Source organism: Saimiri boliviensis, chromosome 16 (assembly GCF_048565385.1).
Source record: "Saimiri boliviensis isolate mSaiBol1 chromosome 16, mSaiBol1.pri, whole genome shotgun sequence".
Taxonomy (NCBI): domain Eukaryota; kingdom Metazoa; phylum Chordata; class Mammalia; order Primates; family Cebidae; genus Saimiri; species Saimiri boliviensis.
Window position 1 is genome coordinate 64,398,043 of NC_133464.1, and position 7,920 is coordinate 64,405,962.

General features: G+C 44.4%; 1 pseudogene; it reads left to right on the forward strand.

The window, feature by feature from the left end:
• The first annotated feature begins 4,751 nt into the window (after positions 1–4,751).
• Positions 4,752–6,044, forward strand: LOC104652404 (keratin, type I cytoskeletal 18 pseudogene; annotated as a pseudogene).
• The last annotated feature ends 1,876 nt before the right edge of the window (positions 6,045–7,920 follow it).

Here is a 7,920-nt window from a genome sequence, read left to right on the forward strand (position 1 = left end):
AGGTCAGTTCAAGACCAGCCTGGCCAACATGGTGAAACCCCATCTCCATTTAAAAAAAAAAAAGAAAGAAAAAAGAAAAATAAATAAATAAATAAATAAATAAATAAAACACGGTGCTTTGACATGCTGATCTGAAGAAAAGGCCACATCTCTCTGACTTTCTTCCCATCTTCCTGTCTCTCAATCCTCTGTCTCTCCCAAAGCACAGGATGAAGTTGTTCTCTGAAGGTCCCCTGTCTGCCTAAAGTCTGGACCCACCAAAAAAGAGAACAATTACCTTTGATCCCTTCCTTGAGCTTTCATTAACTGAACTTACATTGCAAGAAGAAAGACTGAACTTGTTCCACACACCTGGATAGACTTTTGTCACAAACCACTGTTTGCTCATTGGGCCTCACAGAGTTTGTCCCAGGCCATTGTATATTTCAATTCCACTGATGTTCCCTGAAAATCCTTTACTACCTGCCTAAATCATTCACGTTACCCATCTCCCTTTCACTCAAGAAGAGGATATATGATCATCTGTACCCCATTGCGTGGTGGGGGAATTGCTCTTTGATTTTCCCCCATACACGTTAATAAATTTATAGAGCATTTCTCCTTTTTTTTTTTTTTTTTTTTTTTTTGTTAAAGACAGAGTCTCACTCTGTCACCAGGCTGGAGTGCAGTGGCGTGATTTCAGCTCACTACAACCTCTGCCTCCTGGGTTCAAGTAATTCTCCTGCCTCAGCTTCCCAAGTAGCCTGGACTACAGGCAAGGGCCATCTAATTTTTGTATTTTTAGTAGAAACGGAGTTACACTATGTTGTCCAGGATGGTCTTGATCTCTTGACCTTGTGATCCACCCGCCTTGGCCTCCCGAAGTGCTGGGATTACAGGCATGCGCCACCGCGCCTGGCAGCATTTCTCCTATTAATCTGCCATTTGTAAATTTATTTTCAGTGAAGCTTCAGAGGGCAAAAGGGAAATTTTCCCTTGGCCCCCTATAATTTTTTTTTTTTTTTTTTGAAACAGATCTCATTCTGTCGCCCAGGCTGGAGTGCAATAGCACCATCTCAGCTTACTGCAACCTCCTCCTCACAGGCTGAAGTAATTCCCCTGCCTCGGCCTCTCAAGTAGCTGGGACTACAGGTTCATGCCACCATCCCTGGCTAATTTTTGTATTTTTAGTAGAGATGGGGTTTCACCATGTTGGCCAGGCTGGTCTTGAACTCCTGACCTCAGGTGATCCATCCAACTCGGCCTCCCAAAGTGCTGGGATTACAGGCATGAGCCACCATGCGTGGCCCCCTACAATTATTATATGTCCCATTTTTATAGAGAAGTTGTGTCTGATCCATCAGCAGGGACCTTGAGAAGGGTAAGCCTTTCAGTTGTAATTGAGTTTTTCTACCTTCATCCCTGGGCATTTTCCTGTCAGTTATATCCTTCTCCAATTTGTTTGTGTTCTTTTTAACTCTGAAAGCTTAATTTGGGTGGAGAGAGAGAGAAAGACAACAAAAGAGAAACAAATCACAGTTAAAGGATTAAGAATAATGACAACTTAAAACCTCTCAATAGCAATGCTGGAAACTAGAAAACAATGGAGCAATGCCTTAAATTTGAGGGGAAATTATTGCCAAACTATAATATCTACCTAACCAAACCAGCAATGGGAGAATTGAAAAGTTACATATGTGCAAGCTCTTTTTTTTTTTTTTTTTTTTTTAAATGGAGTCTTGCTCTGTCACCCAGACTGGAGTGCAATGGCACAATCTCAGTTCACTGCAACCTCCACCTCCTGGATTCAAGTGATTCTCAGACCTCAGCCTCCCAAGGAGTTGTGACTACTGGTGTGCATCACCACACTTGGCTAATTTTTGTATTTTTAGTAGACATGGGTTTTCACCATGTTGGCCAGGCTGGTCTCAAACTCCGGACCTCAGGTTACACGACCACTTTTGCCTCCCAAAGTTCTGGAATTACAGGAATGAGCCACCGCATCCAACAGGTGCAAGCTCTCAAAGAATTGATCTCTAATGCCTGTGTCCCAAGAAAGCTAATGTAGGATATTCTTTCCCCAAATTAAGGAAGAAACTGAGAAATGGGGTTCAGGAAATAAGAGACCAGCATAATAGGATGGGGAAAGGAATTCTCAAGATGATACTGAAAAGAAATCTCAGTACAGGTGGGCACAGTGGCTCATGCCTGTAATCCCAGTACTTGGGAGGCTGAGGCAGGAGGATTGCATTTGAGCCCATGAGTTCAAAACCAGCCTGGGCAACATGGAAAGACCCTGTGTCTAAAAAAAAAAAAAAAGAATTATAATTAGCCAGGCATGGTTAATTATAGTAGTCCCAGCTATTCAGGAGACTGAGGTGGGAAGATCACTTGAACCCAGGAAGTTGAGGCTACAGTGAGCTATAATTGCCCCCACTACACTCCAGCCTAGGCAACAGAGCAAGACCCTGTCTCAAAAACAAAACAGAAAGAAAGAAATATCAGGACAACAGCAACCAAGCTATATTGGAGCAGGAATACAAAGAGACCCTGGAAATATATTGCCAAGGAAAAAAAAATGAAACTGATACATCACCTGATATTGGTGAAAATACTCATAGAGACTTCATACTTCTAATAAAGAATTTTGAGGTGAATTAGAAATAGGTACCCAGAAAATGAAGCTAAATTTGTTTTTAATGAAAGCAATTATCAGTTCCAGGAAAAAACAGGGGGTTATATTTTTAAAAGGAAATATAATCATAATATACTACATGGCTCAGCTATGAATAACATTTACAAAGACAGAGTAATTAATACCGTATGTTGATTTAACCAAAAATTGTGATGTGATTATAATGAAAAGACAGTGAGGAGCTCTGCGCATCGGTGTAAATACATGCAAGTGTGTGTGAGGGTGAGTGATATGAATAAAGAGTAAGTCTTTGTCTTCAGTAGAAGGATGTCTCTATAGAGACATGATATCTCTATAGAGATAGCAAAAAAGAAAAGAAATAACAAATAAAACAGAAGAACAAGGCCTGGCACAGTGGCTCACACCTGTAATCCCAGCACTTTGGGAGGCCAACACAGGTGGATCACGAGGTCAGGAGATTGAGACCATCCTGGCCAACATGGTGAAACCCTGTCTCTATTAAAAATACAAAAAATTAACTGGGCATGGTGGCACGTGCCTGTAATCCCAGCTACTCGGGAGGCTGAGGCAGGAGAATTGCCTGAACCCAGGAGGCGGAGGTTGTGGTGAACCGAGACCGCGCCATTGCACTCCAGCCTGGGTAACAAGAGCGAAACTCCGTCTCAAATAATAATTTTAAAAAAGTACAAAAATTAGCTGTATGTAGTGGCACTCGCCTGTAGTCCCAACTACTCAGGAGGCTGAGGCAGGATAATCACTTAAACCCAGGAGGCAGAGGTTGCAGTGAGCTGAGATCACACCACTGCACTCCAGCCTGATGATAGAGGGAGACTCCATCTAAAAAAAAAAAAAAAAAGTAGAATAACAAATAAAAACACCAGGAAAAACAACGTGAAGAGTTTAAAGTGGTTACCTCTGGGCATCGGGTTGAGTAATGGAGTAGGATGAAGCAGATAACCATTCTTTTCATTGCAAACCCTGTAGAACAATTTTATTCTTAAGAATATGGGCCGAGCATCCCAGCACTCTAAGAGGCCGAGGCAGGTAATCAGCCTGGGCAACATGGTGGAACCCCATCTATACCAAAAAAATACAAAAATTAGCCGGACATGGTGGTATGCCTGTAGTCCCAGCCACTGGGAGGCTGAGGCAGTAGGATCGCTTGAGCCCAGGAGGCAGAGGTTACAGTGAGCCCAGATCACACCACTGCACTTCAGCCTGGGCAACAGAGTGAGACTATGAACGTGCCTAACTTTGGTTTTTTAAAATTTAGTTTTATTAATGAAAGAAATATGCTCCTAATGTTTCTCCTTGTCACTAGCTAGCCCTTCTCACTCTCTCTATAGGTGTGTAAATATTAGGATGCCTCCGGGCTCTATCCTGAGTCCTTTCGTTTCTCAAACCACACACTCTCCCCAACGGTCTCATCTAGTCCTGGGCTGTAAACGCCACCCGACAATTGCACACTTCTATGCCCACCCTGCTCTGTTTGCTACTCCAGACTCACATATCCAGTGGCCTATTTGACACCTTCTGTTAGATGTAATTAGGCAACTCACACTTAAGTACACCTAATAGAGCCTCTCATTTTTGTCTCCAAAGCCTGTTCCTTTTCTCATCTTTCCCATAGTAAATGTCACCATCAGTTATTTTAGCTCAAACCCAAAACCAAGAGGTCATCTTTAATTTTTGTTTTCTCTCCATCATCAATATCCACCCTGTATATCCTGCTGTCTCTGCCTTTAAAATGCATCTCAGGGCCAGGCACAGTGGCTCATACCTGTAATCCCAGCACTTTGGGAGGCCAAGGTGGGTGGATCATTTGAGGTCAGGAGTAGGAAGCCAGCCTGGCTAACATAGTGAAACCCCATCTCTACTAAAAATACAAAAACTAGCCTGGCATAGTTACAGGTGCCTGTAATCCCAGCTACTCCACAGGCTGAGCCAGGAGAATGGCTTGAACAGGAGCGATGAAGGTGCAGTGAACCGAGATCACATCACTGTACTCCAGCCTGGGCGACAGAGTGAGACTCCATCTCAAAAAAAAAAAAAAAAAAAAAGAGTTAGGTCATCAGCAAAGCCTGAGTCCTGTCCTCTCGCTCTCCTCCCGGGCAGCATGAGCTTCACCACTGGCTCCACCTTCTCCACCAACTACCGGTCCATGGGCTCCATCCAGGTGCCCAGCTACGGCACCCAGTGGGTCAGCAGCGTGGCCAGCGTCTATGCAGGCGCTGGGGGGCTCTGGTTTCCACATCTCCGTGTCCCACTCCACCAGCTTCCGGAGTGGCATGGGGGCCGTGGGCCTGGCAGCGGGGATGGCCAGGGGTCTGGCACGAATGGGAGGCATCCAGAATGAGAAGGAGACTATGCAAAGTTCAAATGACTGCCTGGCCTCCTACCTGGACAGAGTGAGGAGCCTGGAGACTGAGAACCAGAAGCTGGAGAGCAAAATCCAGGAGCACCTGGAGAAGAAGGGACCCCAGGTCAGAGACTGGGGCCATTACTTCAAGACCATCGAGGACCTGAGAGCTCAGATCTTCACAAACACTGTGGACAACGCCCGCATCATTCTACAGATTGACAATGCCTGTCTTGCTGCTGATGACTTTAGAGTCAAGTGTGAGACACAGCTGGCCATGTGCCAGTCTGTGGAGAGTGACATCCATGGGCTCCACAAGGTCATCAATGACACCAATGTCACTCAGCTGCAGTTGGAGACAGAGCTCGAGGCTCTCAAGGAGGAGCTGCTTTCATGAAGAAGAATCATAAAGAGGAAGTAAAAGGCCTAACAAGCCCAGATTGCCAGCTCTGGGTTGACCATGGAGGTCGATGCCCCCAAATCTCAAGACCTCGCCAAGATCATGGCAGATAGCTGGGCTCAATATGATGAGCTGGCTCGGAAGAGCCAAGAGGAGCTGGACAAGTACTGGTCTCAGCAGATTGGGGAGAGCACCACAGTGGTCACCACGCAGTCTGCTGAGATTGGAGCTGCTGAGATGACATTCACAGAGCTGAGACGTACAGTACAGTCCTTGGAGATCGACCTGGACTCCATGAAAAACACAAAGATCAGCTTGGAGCACAGCCTGAGGGAGGTGGAGGCCCACTACGCCCTGCAGATGGAGCAGCTCAACAGGATCCTGCTGCACCTGGAGTCAGAGCTGGCACAGACCCGGGCAGAGGGACAGCGCCAGGCCCAGGAATACGAGGCTCTGCTGAACATCAAGGTCAAGCTGGAGACTGAGATTGCCACCTACCACTGCCTGCTCGAAGATGGCAAGGACTTCAGTCTTGGTGATGCCTTGGACAGCAGCAACTCAACGCAAACCATCCAAAAGACCACCACCCACAGGATAGTGGATGGCAAAGTGGTGTCTGAGACCAAGACACCAAAGTTCTGAGACATTAGGCCAGCAGAAGCAGGGGGCCCTTTGGAGGCAGGACGCCAATAAAAAGTTCAGAGGTCATTAAAAAAAAAAAGAGTTATATTCTTTTTATAAATCTCAGTTTCCTTAGAAATAAAATATATAGATGTATATGTTTCAGATGATTTTTGGTAAGAATTAAAGGATAAATGGAATAATTTACAGAGTGACCTGTGCATAATAAACATTATTATTGTTATTGTTACCATCATCAGGATTATCACCATTCCACACATCTCTTTCATGTTACATAAAGAAGATCCGCCACATGTAGGCAAAACCAACATCGCTAAATAGTTGAGTATAAAATTAAAACCTTTAATATTTCTAAGCAGTTTTTGTCCTGAGGTTTATACTCAGTACTTTCAATTAATTTGTACTGAACAAAACAATTTCAAAAATACAATATTAATAGCAACCTAAATGGCTACTTATTAATTTTTTGGCTACTTATTAATTATTATGGCCAGGTATATCTATAGGAAACTTAAAAAAAATCAATTTCGCATGTTAAAAAAAAATCAATGCAGCATGTTAAAAAAAAAAAAAATCAAGGCCAGGTGTGGTGGCACACACCTGTAGTCCTAGCTACTCAAGGGGCTGAAGTGGAAGGATCACGTGGGCCCAGGAAGGTTGAGGCTGCAATGAGTAGTATTGTGCCACTGTACCCCAGCCTGGACAGCAGAATGACACCCTGTCTCAAAAAAAAAAAAAAAAAAGTTCAATCTGAGCCTTAACTGGAATTGCCGGCATTATTTTTTTAGCTCATCATTTGGCTAAATATTTCACTCCCTAACTTCCTGGGTTTCTTTCACATAAATATTGCCAAAGCAAACTGTCAGACTTAAGTTTATCACAGGCAAAATTTAAAGGGCAAATTGTGACCTCCAACAGATGGAATAAATGGCTCTTTCCGTGAAAAAGAGTTTGGGAAACAGTAAGTGATCTGGGGCACTTCCTGTGGAGAGGTTCAAGTGTAAAGGGAACTAAACAGGTGGCTCCCGGGGTAATTTTAGCCCGAATGCTCTGCACTGTGGCTCTTCAGAGTGTCAGCGAGGACAGTGCCCCAGCTTGTGCCTGCAGAAACTCCCTAGAACGATCAAGTACATTCACAGAATAACTGAGGAGAGCAAAGGCAGAACTGACACTGGGTTAGGAGTTGGAAAACTGAAAGATGTATGACCCTGTGAGGGCTGTGTTCTCAGTTCTTGGAACTTGCCCTAAGAACAGACTGTCATGCTCCATTTTTGCCTCTGATAAAGAGCGTACATGAGTTTAGCACAAGGACACAACCATGACATTTCCATCTGGTAATAGTGGAAGGGTCAGGGAAGCTGGCTGAGGCCCCAGGCTGGTGAAGAAAAGTCTGAGCCATTTTAACAGGGCCACGGCCATTTATGTCCATGGTGTTCAAACTTGTTAAACTGTAATCCACATTAAGAAATACATTTTACATCATAACCCAGTAAACACACACACAAACATACTACTGAGACAAATATTTCTAGAAGGAATACTTATTGTGTCTGCAATGCACCGTATTCCTTCTCATTCCATTCTTTTTTATTTTTTGTTCATACTGTTCATAACCCACTTAATTGAAAATCCAGTTTGAAAAAACATACTGAGAGGCTGGGCACAGTGGCTCACGCCTGTAATCCCAGCACTTTGGGAGGCCAAAGTGGGTGAATCACGAGGTCAGGAGTTCAAGACCAGCCTGAGCAATATGGTGAAACTCCAGTCTGTACTAAAAAGACAAAATTAGCCAGGCGTCCCAGCTACTCAAGAGGCTGAGGCAGGAGAATCACTTGAACATGGGAGGTGGAGGTTGCAGTGAGCCAAGATCGTGCCACTGCACTC